The 18316-nt window shown below is 27.3% G+C and overlaps 2 long non-coding RNA genes across 2 annotated transcripts in view; one reads left to right on the top strand and one right to left on the bottom strand.

Annotated features, from left to right (window-relative positions):
* Nucleotides 1–219: 219 nt before the first annotated feature.
* Nucleotides 220–2993, top strand: LOC147816781 (uncharacterized). Its single transcript, XR_015429118.1, has 3 exons — nt 220–346; nt 436–840; nt 1582–2993. It is a non-coding gene; the product is annotated as an uncharacterized LOC147816781 (long non-coding RNA).
* A 4688-nt stretch (nt 2994–7681) lies between these two features.
* The window catches only part of LOC147816780 (uncharacterized), a 35882-nt gene continuing 25247 nt past the window's right edge, over nt 7682–18316 (bottom strand). The window contains exons 3-4 of the long non-coding RNA XR_015429117.1: nt 9562–9711; nt 7682–9207 (exon numbers count right to left, since the gene is read on the bottom strand). This is a non-coding gene — a long non-coding RNA (uncharacterized LOC147816780). The remainder of the gene's footprint in view (nt 9208–9561; nt 9712–18316) is intronic.

Here is an 18316-nt window from a genome sequence, read left to right as displayed (position 1 = left end):
TTCCACTCATTCGTTGCCATAGTTACCAGTCAATTGCAATTTACGCTTTTCTGTCTCGCTAAGCGTACAATAGTTTTTAAATAAAAATACTTTATAACACAAAAATATCCACTTTTATATTTAAAGTTATCAAGAGAATTAGAAATAATGTAAAGTTAATGTAGGTGATGGAGATTTGTGGAGCTTTTAGAATTGAATTTATTGATCTTCTACTATATATTACTTATTAAAAAAAATTATTTTAGATTGTCTAAAATAAAATTTCATTTCAGTATACCATGATACATCCATTAACACAGTAACATGCATCCATTAACATAGAGAAGTATTTTCAACATCTATACATGTAAGCTCTAAATGCCTTATAATATTTCAATGCTATTTATTACAATTTAAATACTATTCATTATAATCTTAAACTTTATATTGTTTCAGCACATGGTTGAACAAATTTTCAAGAATCCTGCATTGAGAGTATGTTTATTGCCTTCATAATAATTATTATGGTATAGATTATTAAACTATATGTAACAGTGAATATTTCAAGTAACTAAAAATGTTCTTTCAGCTATTATTTTATTCTGTAATTAAATGAAAAAGTTATGTGTTTGCGATATATTTCTATGCAGACTTGTTCTAATGTGAAACAGTCAATCAGTTAAAAGTGTTTAACTATAGTCATAATATTTTTGTAAATACAAAACCTCTTTTGGTTTGATAAGATAGAGTGTGTCTATATTTCAGATTCTAGCACATTCTTTTCTTGCTAATACTGCCACCTCCCCCATATTTGCAACAATGCTAGTAGAATATCTTCTAAAAAGGATGGAAGAAATGGATGTAAGTAATATTTACTGTGATAACCTTTTCAAATAATTTTGTTTATTCTTTTACTTTTTTTTAATTCTTTTTTTTTTTTTTTTGCAAAAAATTATTTTAACATATGTGTCTCACAAAATTAAATGTGTACTGGTGAACTTTCAAAGTACAAAATAATAATTACCACATTAAAAGTGATAAATGCTTATATATTTACTTATTATGAAGCATAACTATTAACACTTATCTATTTAGCATTATCTGCATTGTCATTGAACAAATGTTACAATTTTTTTATATATTCAATTCCTTTATAATCAGTTATTTTCTATGATGTTTAAACAAATAATTGTCATTTGGGTACTGATGATAGACAACAAAATGATACATTTTTATCATGTGAACGTATATTTGTTAAGTAGGAATTTCGTTTAAAATATTTTTTGTAAAATGAATTTCTTAAGGTTTTGTGATTAACAAATATATTTTTTACATGTATTCTGCACATTTTATTTTTAAACAAGTGAACTTATTTCGTAACATTATATATTCTTCAGAGCAAATATGGACAGATCTAACTTGTACTTGAAGTTTTTTGAACTGGTTTTTGGATCAGTGTCTTTGTTTCCTGCTTAAAATGAGGAAATGCTAAAAGTAATTTTTACATTCTTTAATAATTACTTGTATTTAAAAAAATATTTTAAATATACTTTTTTGTTGTTGCTTTTAATTGTTAAAGTAACCTTTTTTTCCCCTTTCTAGCTCTATTTACATCAAATAGTAAATAGATCCATGGAGCTAGCTTTAAGTGCTAAAGAACCATATAATTATTTCCTTCTTTGTAGAGCCTTGTTTCGGTCTATAGGAGGTGGTAGTCATGATTTGTTGTATCAATAATTCTTACCTTTATTACCAAATTTATTGCAAGATAAGTAAAATAAGTTTTTTTTATTTATTTATTCGTCACAATTTTTTTCTCTCTATTATTTAGAAAATTTGTTTTTATTCTATCAGTTCATAACTTTAAAAAAATTCTAATTACATCTTTTGCTTATGCTTTTCTGGGAATAGATGATCTTAAAAATATATTTGTGGAATCGCTAAAATGAAATTAAAATTAGTTATATTTCTCATGAATTAAAGGTGTTATTAAATTTGGTATGATAATTTTGGCAATGGTGTTTTAAACAATTAACTGACCACACCTGTTACACTCTCACCTGTCACTCTTTTGTCTTAAGGACTGAAATCAATCTTGAGAAAAGATCAATGGGCTGAATTCTCTCCTGGAATTAATATTTATTTGTAATTTTTTTAAATTAAGTTTTCAAAACAAACTTAAAAAAACATTTTTTTCTTTAAAAAATACAATAATGCATGTGAGAATAAATAAATAAAAATAATCTTTTTATGAAAATTTTGTTATTTTTCATAATAATTGCAAATGATATCACACCACAACAAAAGAATGTAATGGACTTCAACATCTGCTTGTATGAACAAAATTTGTATTGTTGAATCTGCTTCAGTTAGAGACTTTTCCAAAATTTTGAGGTGCTGGGTAACTCTCCTTTCCTTTTAAGTTTAAAAATTGCCAGTATTCTGTAGCAATGCTTAAAAAAAATTTCATTTCACTTTAATAGAGTTAAAATATTCCTTTATTTCTGTGTAATCTATTTCTTGTACTGTTTTTTTTTTTTGTTTGAAAATTATTAACTTTAGTATTGTAAATATTTAAGAAATTTTTCTTAAGCTGTTGTAACCATTTTGGTATGTTATATTTAAATGCTCTTGCCCTTTTATGGTATAAAGTTATTTATATTTACATGAAATATCTGCAGCATTTTTTGATTTCAAAATTTTTACTTTGTCTTTTACCAACTTAAAAATGAGCTAAAACCTACCTTCAATTTAAGTAAATAAAAAAAAAAAAAATCTATTAGAGCCACTCCTTGACTATAATTTGTTTTAACCTCCCCAACATACTGAGCATAAATTTAAACAATTTCTTGTTACAACTTTTTCAATCCTTCTTGTATGTTTACTTAATCTTTATAATTTTTTCATTCTTTCATTTATATTTGTTAAACATTTAATTATTTACTGTGTTCTATATTTTTCCTATTCTTGTTGCTAATAAATTATAATTTTTAATAAATTTTTTTATTTTATTATGCATGGTTTTTTGTCATTTTTTTCATTTATTTTATTTATATTTTTCATGATCAATTGTGTTTGGAGGTTTTCTAAATACAAAATCTCTGAAACAGTTTCTTCAAATAACCTTCAATTTTCTTTATTAAAAGTAAATCACATTTAAGTCCAATAAAACAATGTTCAAGTTACAACTAAGTGAAAAAAAAAAGTTATTTAGGGATATTTTCAGAACTAAAAATATATTTTAAAAATATCCTATACATTAGTTTAATTTAAAACAGTTATAAAAAAATTTTCAAAAATAATAATTTTTTTAAGGTATTAAGAAATGATGCCCTAATAGTATTTTTTTATTTGCCTATTTTTTCAAAAATTTTTGTTTAGAGTGAAGTTTTTAGTATAGTTTTTTGCTTGATTATAAAAATTAAATGGCATTTTTTTTAAAGAAATACATTACTTTAAAGTATTAATTTATCATATGCAATATTTCTAAAAAATGTAGGTCTGATATTTGAAACAGAAATTACAAAATGTTATACTTGGAAATGTTAATTTTATATTTAATCATTTGATATGAATATTAAACAATATAAAGCAAAGATTTTAATAAATAAAGGGAATAATTAGCTTAAATGAATAAAATAGTACCTTTTTTAAAAATGCAACCAGGTTTATATGTTTCAAATACACCGTAAAATGTTTGTTAATTTATCCTCTTGGTGTTTTTAATAATAATCAATGAAGCTTATAATAATATGGTTTAACTACATAATTTATTAACAAATAAGTATTTATTCTGTGAAAATTATTTTTCTTCTTGAATTTTACAGATTTTTAATTAAGAAATATTAGTCTTTTTTAATAAAGGTTTGTTATAATATTAATAGTGTATTGTTGTGGAGTTACATGAAAAAGGTCAACATTTAATTAATAATTCTATAATTAGTTTAATGTAACAAATCAAACCAAAAATTACATATCCTAAAATAAAATTTAATTTAGCAATTAACATAAAATCTCCATATTTATATTATATACATAGTAAATATGTACATAACATTATAAAAAGTTATATACATAATAAAAAACCGACTTGATGAAGCTAATAGGGCTGTCTGTGGGCTGAGAAGATTTATTAAATCTAATTTTCTTCCTAGAAAAACAAAGTTCTTAATTTACAAAACTCTTGTCAGGTTGATTTTGACCATATGCTTCTGACAATGACAAAACTGGAAGAAAATTATAATCACTAATATTTGAGAAATATGAAAACAATAACTGGAGATTTAACTTTAAACTGTTCACGATTTATAAACCTGATATTATTAAATACATAAAAATGAATTGGATGGCCCATGTGATTTGAATGAGTGATGTCAATACAATAAATAAGATATTGCTCTTTAGACTCTCTGGGACAAAAAAGTGGGGAAGTCGCAGAGTCTGATTTTATTGCAATTAATGAAAAGAATTGGAGATCAAAGATAAATCAGAAGTCGTGAAGGAGAAATCTGCAGATGAAGGCATTGGGCTGTCTCACCAACTATGATGATGATAATTGATATTTATGTGCAAGTCATATAATTCGCGCTCAACCGAAGCTAAATTTTTACGGTTTTCTCTAAAGTAAAAATTTAAAATTAAAAAGAATTTTATCAAATTTGTAGTTGGAGAAAAAAAATATGTTTTTAAGAATATGAATTAAGGATAAGATTTCCTGCGTCTACAATGATTTAAGAAATTAAAGTGATTTTGATTTAAGAGAGTTTGATAATATTAAGTTCATACTAAATGCTGTCAAACTAATTTTTCTTTTTGGATGATACAATATGCAGGATATGTTTAAAAGAAAAAAGAGAGAGAGAGAGAAAGCACTGTTACACCTAAACGCGATTAGATGTGTAATATTTTATTACCATCAGGGAAGGGAACACCATCAAGAAGAGCTCAGTATTTTAATTATACATTTACGCATACATTTTTACAATAATGAGTAACAACATAACATTGACTAAAATAGAAAGTAACTTAAAGTTTTACCCATTAAACTGATTGGGGTAAAACGGGAGCCAGGGAAGGCTTGGGTTTCTCTATCTTGCGTCATCTCACTGTACCTATACATGATATAAAGCTAAAAGAAAATTACTATTTACCTTAGATTTTAATGATAGAATCAGCACAAGATAAATCTTAATTTATTCTCTTATTCTGTAACTTACAATATTGCTACTATTTTATCAAATTTTGATAAATTGTTAAAGCATGCAGATCTATGTGAGGAGAAGAAGTTCAGTATTCCAAAAAACGAAGTTCTTAAAGCATGGTCTGAAATTACAAGAAACTTGAAACAGATAGATTTCGCAAGGATGAGAGGAGCTTTAAATGTTTTGGAAACAAAACTGTACCATGCAAGAAATAGTCTGTTCGAAAAATTGATTGCTGCAGAGTGACAACTGATGTTAAGCAGAAAACGATTGAAAATCCACCAAAACAGTTGAGACGACAGTTTGCTTAAAAAAATCGAAGTGAAAATTAACGCCTAGTAATGAAACTAGTTTAAGAAATAGGAAACCAGGTTGCTGTATAATTTAGAAAACCTAAAGTATTATCTGGATGATATGGAAATAATGTAGAGGTACATACTTGCTTGCTAAAAGTGAAGCATTGGTAGATAGCATGATGAAAAAGAAAACGGAAAAACAAGCGGAGGTAAACTACATAAGCCAATCAGCGAGAAAATGGCATACCAGCATCTAGTGACATTATATATAAAGTAGAAAACAAAAAACGAATTAAACATCAAGATGCAGGTAGAGTTATAAAACGTAAAATGATGGTTAAAGAAGATACTAAGGAAAATGACAAATAAAGGGTAGTCTCTGAATAACAAAGAAAAGATCATAAAATCCTATTTGGTCCATTTGTCAGTGCTGCGCTTGCAGGCATAAAACTTACCTGTCTTCGAATTGGTCACACCCGGTTGACACACTTTCATTTTCTGTTTGAAGAATCTCCCCTCCTCAATGCAATAACCAATCGTTTCACGTGCTTCGGGAGTTCGATTTTATGGATACAAGATTTGTTGGATGGCAAAAGATAAATAGAAATATAAGGTCAAACTTTAAGTGCTCTAGTCTCTAAAAGTATAAAAAAAAAAGTTTTTAGTCTCTAGAATTACAACGAAAAAAATACAGTAACTAAAATATGAGGGTCTAAAAAATGAGAAGAATCAAAAAATAAAAAAAACGTTAGAAAAAATGATGATGGATCAAAAAAGTAGTCGGTATATGAAGAAAAATTTGCGAATTTGAAACACTTACTTAAAAAGATATAGAAAAAACTCGATGTTGGGGGCATAATAGTTAGGATAATAAATGCCGAGATGTAAAATTAAATATCTCATTGTCGGGGTTGAAAAATTTTGCCGCCTGAACCAGTAAAAAAAAATTATAATCTAGATGATTAATGTTGACGAAAAATGTAGATTTAGAAAATAGATGATGGAAGTATAAAAAAAATGTCGAGAAAATTCTGGATTTAGAAATAAGGAACTCATGATACAAGTCATGAAATTTAAAAATTAGCGATCATAAATGTTAATAGTAACAACAGAATTATTTACCAAAATTTCTAGTGAGAGACAAAATTAGAAACAAAAATTAGAATTACCAGAAAATATAACAAAATAAAATTTTTTGGCTGAGATATGCTAAATATATGCTAAACGAAGTTCCATATTACGTTAGTTATAATTTTTACTTCTATATAGTTCTATGATGGTATAAAAGTGGAGTTATTTATTTGTGTATGGACTTAAAAAATTATCATACATTATGTTACTTCGTATATAGTTACAATTTGCACATATATTAGTTTTATGAGATTAGCATGTTATGTGTGGCATTATTAATGATAGCTGGCACTCACTCAAATCATAGTATGCATGTGATTCATAAGTTTAAAATGACGCAAACGAACCCTTCAATGGAGAAAGATTACCCAGAAAAGATGCGTGTTTTTTCCTTTTCGGTGACACGTACACTGTAAAAAATATTCTTTAAAATTGACGGTTTTAAACCTGCAGTTGGGTTGGTTGTGGAAAACAGTAAAATTAAAACAGTGTGGAAAAGTAAATCCGTAACTTCAACTGCTTTTTACCAAATGCGTACAAGTTTTTTCCGTAAAAGTTACAAAGTAAATCCATAGTCACAACTGTATTTACCCAAACAAAAACAAGTTTTCGACGCAAAAATTATGAAAGAAGTCCGTACCTTCAACTGCTTTTGACCATAACAGAACAAGTTTTTCCTGTAAAATTTAAAAAGAAAATCCGCAGTCACAACGGTGTTTTACCAATCAGGGACAAATTTTTCCGCAAAAGTAAACAAGAAAATCCGTAGCCAATATGAAAACAAGTTTTCCTAAAATGAACAAGTTTTAGCTGTATGTTTTGAAATATTTATATGAATGCATTTAATCAGTGAAGCAAATCACTTGAACCATTCTTTTTAACAATATGAAAACAAGTTTATTGTGTATGTCTTATAGTTTTAAACTATTCGCAGAAAAATATTTAATCAGTGAAGTAAAAATTTTTTCCATAGTATAAATTTTATTAAGTTTTTATTTTTAAACTATGTGGAATTATTGACGTCACAATCTGTTTTTTTTTTAATTATTTTTTTAAACAACAAAATACCACATGTTTGCAAAGAATAAGTTTATTATGTCATGTATAATTGTTTACAAAATTATATGAAATAACTGAAGTTGCTAGGCATTGTTTAAAAAAAAAGATACATATACATGTATAATGCACATAATGCAAAGTAAACTGAATGATGAAACACAATTGATAAAATAAATCATATGAGTTTTTACGAAAACCATAAATTTTCACAAATGCCAATGAAATCGTTTAAAAGTTATGCCCACTTATATTTTTACCTAAATAATTTGTTTACCACTATTTTGATTCACACATTAAAAACTAATTATGGCATATATACATATATAATTACACAAAATGTAAAGTTAACTAAATGATAATACATAATTTATAAAATAAATCATTTAAGAGTTTTGAAGAAAACCAAAAATATCAATAAAATCGTTTAAAAGTTGTACACATTTATATTTTTACCTAAATAGTTTGTTTACTGCTATTTCGATTCACACATTAAAGACTAATGAATCATCTTATATTTATCTCAGAACAATAATTTTATTTAATTCAGGATAAAATAATCTGTCGTTTAAACATGATTTCATACAAATTAGTGCCCTACTTTTAAAGTAAATGGAACTATTTTGCAGTTTTTTGATCAGTGGATTTGTGTAATGCTGAGATATGATATCGGGCAGCTCACTCTCTTAAATTTGAATCAATAACAGTTGAATATTTTTTCAACATTTGATAATAAATTTTGACTTTCACCTCTTCCTTTGAAGATCAGATTAGTCTGTTCAAAATCTTTTAACAGAAACTAATTAATTATTAGGTACATTTCAATTAAAAAAAGAAAAGAAAAGAAAAGCGGTTTATCTCACATTGATTAAAGACAGATTTGTTTCTATTTCAATGTAAGAATGATTAATAAAACTCAAACTTTCTTCTTTTTTTTTTTACTTCTTCCGTAAAACATAAAGGGAAGAATAAAATTAAAAGAAAAAAATGATTTCATTTCATTATTGCTTTATTTCGCTCTTACCATTTTACACTACTTACGAAAGTTAACAATAAAAATCACTAATTTGCATGTATTTTTACAGTAGGTACAGGAATTTATAAAATTTGTCAAATGATAAAAGTACACCTTTTTTTTTTATTCTTTCTTTTTACTGATTTCATTACATAAATTATTCCTTTTTCCCCTGGTTTGTTGTAATTTTATGCTGCTTCATACTAACAATCAATTTACAAATGCTACCAATCATTTTAGCAAACTATAAATGCTTATAACTTATAAACCCTTTTACTGATTCCAGTATAACTGATACTTTCGAAATTAGTATTAAAAATAGAATGGCAAGGAAATAAGAAAAGAATAAAGAAGGTTAAAATAAAAATACAAATAAATACAGTATAAAATCACTATTGACACCATTCAAAGTCCATTAGCTTTTTTAACAACAATAAAACTTTTGGATTTACGGTTCTTTTTTTTTCTACGTTCTTTACTATCCATTAAAGCCTTCGATCCTTTATCGGGGTTCACCTTTAGGAAACACCTGCACAATAAATGAATATTCATTTTGTTAATTAAGTTCAGATTTAAAATTATTAATAAAAAAGTCAGAAATTTTTATTATTTGCTTGATAGTATGCGTTTTGGAAATTTTTTTACCCCTACAAAATTTGGCAATTTCAGTCTTTAGACAAACTAAAATAAATTTTATTTAAATTTCCTTCAGTATATAATGTTTTATCCACTACTACTATGCTTTCAATAAATAAAAAAGTTACTCAAAGTAAATAAAATAATAATTTAAAAAGATTTAAATTGAGGAAAATATACCCGTGTATTTCTACGAATAACACTATCCTTTATAAAAACAGAAAAATGAATATATTTTATTTTTTACCTTTGAATAAACTCCAGGGTTCTACAAGCCATCTCAGCGTACTCAATGCTTAAAATGTAGTATGCAGCAAACATTTTTGCCACTTTGAATTTCTTCATTTGACCTTATTGTCGACTGCAACCATGTAGGAGTTTGCAAAAAAATCATCACCTGAAAGTTGAGCAGAAATTAATAAAGCAATTATATTATCAAAAATGATTATTTTAAAGCTAAAAATGAAATATATATTTTAGAAAATAATTGTAATAAGCTCGTATAATAATACATAGTTCACTTATTTATTGCTGAGTGACGGTGAAAAGATTGCATTTATATTAAGCATTCTGTTTTTAATTTGAACCAATTGCTTAACCTATATATAAAAAATTTTAATTAATGCCGTCATTTCTGTAACCGCACAAGTTCAACTTTTACTATCCATTAGAAGCTTTTTTATGGTGGTGTTGCCATCCGACGTACTTTTAAATGTTTGAGTTTTTAATAAATGCCACATGAAGGCTTGGCCGAGTCGGACGCCTTTGCGCTCCACTCTCTGGGGGAGGGGATATGTCGCTTCGACGAGTTCGATTTTTGGGGGGGTTGGGTGTAAACTAAAACTTATAGTTACACTTAGTTTAATTACAAATGTCATCAAGTTTTATTTTAAACTGTTACAACTACAAGGCGCATCCAGAAAGTAAGTTTCCCGAATTTTTTTAAAAAAAAGAACTCACACTTTCAGGAACATATTTTTTGGCAACAAGTACAGCAATGTTTCAGCTATTTTTCAACATAGACGCCACTACAATTGAGACACTTGTCGTATCGTGGGATCAACTTTTGTATCCCTCTGTCGTAGAATCCTGCCACCTGTGAATGGAACCAGCGTGTGACAGACGTCTACCGTTACTGTGAAACACTCCGGAAATTGTGACGTGCCATTCAAAAGAAGAGTCGTGGAATGCTTACTGCAGGTGTTGCGCTCCTCCATGACAATGCTTGCCCACATACGGCACAAGACTCAGCAGCTGTTTTGACGGAATTTGGCTGGCAGTTGTTTGATCATCCAACCTACAGCTCTGATATTGCTTCCAGCGATTTTTACATTTTCTTGCACCTCAAGAAATTCCTGTAATCCTGTGAGCATTTCGGCAACGATGAAAAGCTGAAGACGTCTGTCACACGCTGGTTCCATTCACAGGCGGCAGAGTTCTACGACAGAGAGATACAAAAGTTGAATCCACGATACGGCAGGTGTCTCAATTCTTGTGGTGGATATGTTGAAAAATTGCTATACTTTTTGCCAATAAATATGTTCCTGAAAATGCAAGTTCTTTCTTTTTATAAATTAGGGAAACTTACTTTCTGGATGCGCCTCGTATATTATTTGCAATAAAACTATGTTGGCATTGTGTTTCTGCAAAAACTAATGAGCCTCTAACATAGATGCAAGATATATCCTTTTATATTTGTAATGGATAGGTAAGGAGAATAATGTAATGTGGTGGATAGGTAAGGAGAATAAGCCCGACAATTAGATGCTTTGATGTTAGCTGACTTTTCTGCATGATTTAGTAGTTATATGTAATTAAGACTTTATTTGCATACTCTTTCTGATAATACTCTATAGCTATATGTCAATGTGGTGTCAACCATTGAAACTGTATTGGTGCTACTATATGGTACCCTAATATTTTAAGCTAGTCTTATTAAGCATTGATTTAAAAAAATAAGCAGTTCAATAAAACTAATTAAGAACCTCCAATCATGAAATTTAATCAATATATTTTCTTGACAAACTACGTAAATTTTGCTTTCGTTAAGAAACAGCTAGGCTGTTATGAATTTTATGAAGCTCTTTCTTTTTAAAACTAAGGAAACTGCAGATCAGATGACTTTAACTGATTTATATAATTATTTCATCACAGTTAAACACACTTATCAACAAGCATGTTATAATATTTGAGATATAATTAAAAATTCAGTTTCATTAAGAATAAGATTGCTCAAATTTTAAATGATTAACTTAATTTTTCAAAACTTATTTCAGTACATATATTTTTTTTAAAATAAACGTACTACAAGTTAAAATTTTATTATACTTACCAGAAGAAATCGGACATGGAGTACTAGGCATTATGCCCAGATTTTCGATCTTTATGGCAGGTAAGGAGCTCTTAAAATAACAAATGGCTATATTTTAATTGAAGAATTTTGATAACAGTATGAATTTGATGAAATTTCAAATTTTCATTTTTTATACAAAAAATACAATAACTTTTAAAATGCGTTCTTACTTAAATGTGTTACCATCGAAAATGTAGAATTCTTAGAACTCAGACATAATAATTAAAAGTTTAATTTAACAAAAAATGTCATTATCTTGCAAGGAAGTTAAATTTAATTAAACATAGAATTTTATAATTTTGGTTATGTTTCACAAATTTAGTTTATAAATTCTATATTTAACCTACACTCAGTGTTAAAATAATCAAATTTATAACATATTAAAAAGCTGAAAGTGTAATTTCTGGAAGTCACATGTAGATGCAGTCTGAAGCCATTTTTTAAATTAGGTAACTGTTTTAAAACGACTAGATGTATCTTTATGGGAAAGTGATAAATCAGTTATAATAATACTATTTAGAACTTTCATACTACCTCTAATCACTTACTGCTGTGAACAATTTATGACGGCAACAATTTGACAAACCATAAATCTATTACAGCTACTGTTGAAGAAAAATCATTGCTTTTATATGAGAAGCTGATTAGAATAGGTGATCTTTATTGGATGAATTACACAAATTTCATCAGAAATTTGAAAATCCAGCTTTTTTTCAATTTGTTCATATTATCCGGAAAGAATATGAGTTATCTGATGTTATTCAGGAAATAAAGCCAACAAATCCTCTGAAGATTGTAGAGATCGAATCAAGTTTATATCTTAGAGACAGTTTGCACAAGAAAAATACTTCTTCAGCTGTGCTGAGATGTTATGCCCTTGAAACAATTTACATGAAACCTCTGAGTGACTACTTGTGTATACAAATGGCTCCTTCTCTAACAATTATGACAGCAAGAGTTTATGGAACCTATTTTCCTTTTGATGCTCCCGTAGAGAAATACAGAACAGTCTTTGACGGAGAGGTGGAAGCCATTCGCATTGCGCTAAAGCAGTTATTGGTTTTTGAAGATAAATTTTCGAAAGTGGTTCTATTCTCTGATTTTCAAGCAGCAATCCAGGTCATTAGTTCAAATAGCGCTTCTTCATCGAACGAAATCCTTCAATGTCGAGATTACTTGCAAAGATTGGTCCTAAAAAAGAAGCTGGTTGCACACCAGTGGATACCTGGCAACTGTAGAATTTATGAGAGCGAACAAGCTCATTACTTTGGGAGGAAGGAAATATCTTTCCATTCTGTAAAGCTGTATATTAAACAAATTATGTTGCAGAGAATTGACAGTTTTTTGTTCATTCCCAACTCATGTTGCGCAACTGTTGCTAAATTCTGCCTTATGGTAGTAATGACTGTCTAGGAGAACATCCAAACTGCTCTCTTTATAATTTGTATTTGCTTGATTCGCTAAGGCCAGTGAATCGAACTCACCACTTCACATCGATTTTGAGGAGTCATTGTATTGCAAAAAAGATTACTTTTAATGAGGCAATGACGTCGGTCCTCGTTTGTGATCTAAAATTTCTAGTTTTTTTTTTTGTACATCTTTAATCTTACTGTTCTTTTTTGTATTGTCTTTGGAAATAAAAAAAAGGTAAGTCAATAACTGCAAATATTTTATCTTATTGTGTTTGACTATAGGAAGATGTCTGAAATTAAGAGATTTGCCCAATATGTACAAAAAAATTATAGAAAAATATATGATAAATACTTATGTCAACTGAAATAAAAATTGCTTCCCTTTTTCAATTAAAGTACTCCAAAAGCAGAGATATGACTAAGAACAGTTCATTGCAAGTTTCATCACCATTTTCAAATTTCTTCAATATGTCTTGAATACTGTTTTTTTTTTTTTCTTAGGCAAAGATTTAAAAAAGTTAATGATTCTAGGAATTTTTGTTTCTGAAACCTTTTTTAAAGAGCTCTGGAATATTAACCCCAGTCAACAATTTAAAATGCAGAAAGAATCCTTTCTCCGTGAAAAGTAGAGGCCAGGAACTTAACAAATCTGAAACATTTTTTCAGACTGTTGATCTCTTTTCTCTGGCTGTAAAACATCACCTCTAACAAAGCAAGGCTTCTCTCATTAGCATGGTCAACGGGTTTCATTATTGGTGAAATTGCCAACAACTCTTTCTGTTTCTCCTTCAGGCTTTAATGTTTTTCACCAATTGGCAACACACTTGGCTGCCAATTCAAACAGCCAAAATTTGCTGAAGCAATAAGCTCTACACTAGTGCTTGGGTTTTCTCTCTTCTACATTTACACAAAAAGAATGACAAAATTACATTTACACAAAAAGAATGACAAAATTACATTTACACAAAAAGAATGACAAATTTACATTTACACAAAAAGAATGACAAATTTACATTTACACAAAAAGAATGACAAATTTACATTTACACAAAAAGAATGACAAATTTACATTTACACAAAAAGAATGACAAATTTACATTTACACAAAAAGAATGACAAAATTACATTTACACAAAAAGAATGACAAATTTACATTTACACAAAAAGAATGACAAATTTACATTTACGCAAAAAGAATGACAAAATTACATTTACGCAAAAAGAATGACAAAATTACATTTACACAAAAAGAATGACAAAATTACATTTACACAAAAAGAATGACAAAATTACATTTACACAAAAAGAATGACAAAATTACATTCACACAAAAAGAATGACAAAATTACATTTACACAAAAAGAATGACAAAATTACATTCACACAAAAAGAATAAAAAAAACTACATTTACACAAAAAGAATTAAAAAAAAAACTACATTTACACAAAAAGAATTTAAAAAAAACTACATTTACACAAAAAGAATTAAAAAAAACTACATTTACACAAAAAGAATTTAAAAAACTACATTTACACAAAAAGAATGACAAAATTACATTTACGCAAAAAGAATGACAAAATTACATTTACACAAAAAGAATTTAAAAAACTACATTTACACAAAAAGAATGACAAAATTACATTTACACAAAAAGAATTAAAAATACTACATTTACACAAAAAGAATGACAAAATTACATTTACACAAAAAGAATGAAAAAATTACATTCACACAAAAAGAATGCCAAAATTACATTTACACAAAAAGAATTAAAAAGAACTACATTTACACAAAAAGAATGACAAAATTACATTCACACAAAAAGAATGACAAAATTACATTTACACAAAAAGAATTAAAAAAAACTACATTTACACAAAAAGAATTAAAAAAACTACATTTACACAAAAAGAATGACAAAATTACATTTACACAGAAAGAATGACAAAATTACATTTACACAAAAAGAATTAAAAAAAACTACATTTACACAAAAAGAATGACAAAATTACATTTACACAAAAAGAATGACAAAATTACATTTACACAAAAAGAATGACAAAATTACATTCACACAAAAAGAATGACAAAATTACATTTACACAAAAAGAATTAAAAAAACTACATTTACACAAAAAGAATGACAAAATTACATTTACGCAAAAAGAATGACAAAATTACATTTACACAAAAAGAATGACAAAATTACATTTACACAAAAAGAATGACAAAATTACATTCACACAAAAAGAATGACAAAATTACATTCACACAAAAAGAATGACAAAATTACATTCACACAAAAAGAATTAAAAAAACTACATTTACACAAAAAGAATTGAAAAACTACATTTACACAAAAAGAATTTAAAAAAACTACATTTACACAAAAAGAATTAAAAAAACTACATTTACACAAAAAGAATGACAAAATTACATTTACACAAAAAGAATTAAAAAAACTACATTTACACAAAAAGAATGACAAAATTACATTTACACAAAAAGAATGACAAAATTACATTTACACAAAAAGAATTAAAAAAAACTACATTTACACAAAAAGAATGACAAAATTACATTTACACAAAAAGAATGACAAAATTACATTTACACAAAAGGAATGACAATTACATTTACACAAAAAGAATGACAAAATTACATTTACACAAAAAGAATGACAAAATTACATTCACACAAAAAGAATGACAAAATTACATTCACACAAAAAGAATGACAAAATTACATTTACACAATAAGAATTAAAAAGAACTACATTTACACAAAAGGAATGACAAAATTACATTCACACAAAAAGAATGACAAAATTACATTTACACAAAAAGAATTTAAAAAAACTACATTTACACAAAAAGAATGACAAAATTACATTTACACAGAAAGAATGACAAAATTACATTTACACAAAAAGAATTAAAAAAAACTACATTTACACAAAAAGAATGACAAAATTACATTTACTCAAAAAGAATGACAAAATTACATTTACACAAAAAGAATGACAAAATTACATTCACACAAAAAGAATGACAAAATTACATTTACACAAAAAGAATGACAAAATTACATTCACACAAAAAGAATGACAAAATTACATTCACACAAAAAGAATGACAAAATTACATTCACACAAAAAGAATGACAAAATTACATTTACACAAAAAGAATTAAAAAAACTACATTTACACAAAAAGAATTTAAAAAAACTACATTTACACAAAAAGAATGACAAAATTACATTTACACAAAAAGGTCACCAATGCTGGGAGAGTTGTTACCGACCATGTCAACCGTCATCTATGAAAAGGTCCCCCAACATACAATCGAGTTAACAGGGGTCTGTCTAGGTTTTTCTGAGAGGTACCTATTTTGTGAAAATTTAGACATGATATGTGAAAAACTAAAAATGATATTAAAAAATCAACACAAAAACATAGTAAAAATATAGATTTATCGTTTCTTAAGGATACAAAAATAAAATCTTAAGAAAAGTACTTTGTGAAACTACCGTTTTTCCTATAATTGAATTTGTGAAGGTACCGCTAAACGGTAGTAAATTCAACGTGGACAGACCCCTGGTTAACGTGTCTTATATACTAGTGAATTGGAATTACATTTTTGTAGTGGTAGATACACTACAAGGATATTGAAAAAATATAAAAACGTTGATCATAAATCAAAAATAAATATGACAGATGCATGCACACAAAAACAGGTACGTATAAATTAGAAACACAACACCGATATTTATGTCACACTGTAAACTAATTCACCGTAATACATATGACACCGTGAGTTACATATATGGGGCAAAGGACGCCTAAAAATTTACCAGCAATTCAAAGAACCTTTTAATGACGAACAGAATTAGAAAAAAAATGAAGGTTTTGCAGCGTTCTATTCAGCTCAAAAGAAAATAAACCACATAAAAATTGAAGCAAAATTCGTCAATCTATGTGTAGCAATTTATTTTTTCTAAGCCACCATCATTTATACGCTACGCGGCCATCATTTCCACGCGACAACAACGCAGCTAAGTCCGCGAGATCGAAATTAACACTACGAAACAAATATCACATGCAGCAAAAATGCTGGATAGTCTGAGAAAAAAAATTAACACAACGCTTGTAGAAATATTTTATTTAGAATTTTCTGATATGCAGCAGAAAACATTGTTCTTAAGTTTTCTTTGCTAGCTTAGCTGTTTATTGATGAACTTTCTAACAAATTTCAAAATTTAATATAAAAATACATTTTTGATTCCCTAAGCAGAACATAGCAGCCTAAAATTCATATCTCTTTTTATGTTCCTATAACTGGTCTTTCAAATCAGTTAGGAGAACCATCTGTTGACGAATTTCGTAAAGAAATTTTAAATTTGATGAAAAATACTAATTTGAAATACTTCTCTATTCTCACAACTGAGTTAGCATTAAATTTTACTCAAAATTGTTCCAGTATTTATACATCTTTGAGTCACAAACGAGAAATATCCTACGGGATTCAATCTTAGTGACATTTTTAAGTAAAAATATTAGACAGTTTATTTTATTGCGTTCGGAAGCTGTTACCGTGCATAGCAAATAGGCAAATTTTTTAAGTTGATCCGAATAAATACGTAATCAAGTGCTCTCCGCATGGATAACAGGACAGATTAAAAGTTGTTATATCGTTTAAGTTCAAAACTGTGTTTCTATCAATTTTTTATTTGTCTTTACTTCAGATATTAAAAAAATAATATTAAGCTAGTCCCTTTAAATATAATATTTTAAAACTTATAAATTCTTTGCATTACGATTGATTCATGTGTTGGACAGTAGAATTTGGTACTGATTTGAATCAACAGTTGTTTCTATCGAAATAAATTAAAATTATAATGGATAATTGTTTTTTAAATTTCAGTTTGTTTTGTTTCACTATGATATGCCATAAGTTAAACATTTCTTGTAAAACCTAACGCATTCATTACTAAGGAAGTAAGATTATCCAATTGAAGAAAACATTTCTTTTGGAGTTTCTTAAAATTTACCATAGTTTAAAGTATCTATAACAATTCACAAAGTATGCAATGTAATTATACGAAAGCTATAATAAGTTTAATTATTTACTTATTATAATTTTCGTATAGTTCATTAATGAGAAAGAATAATAAATTTTTTTCTAGCACATTTGATAAAAGAAAAATAGTGGTAGTTAAGCAAACTTATTTTCGAAT

The sequence above is a fragment of the Parasteatoda tepidariorum genome, chromosome 1, assembly GCF_982258835.1.
Source record: "Parasteatoda tepidariorum strain Cologne lab strain chromosome 1, Ptep-v5.0, whole genome shotgun sequence".
NCBI classification, from domain to species: domain Eukaryota; kingdom Metazoa; phylum Arthropoda; class Arachnida; order Araneae; family Theridiidae; genus Parasteatoda; species Parasteatoda tepidariorum.
Note: the sequence above shows the minus strand (reverse complement) of the source record. Positions and strands in the feature narration are given on the sequence as shown.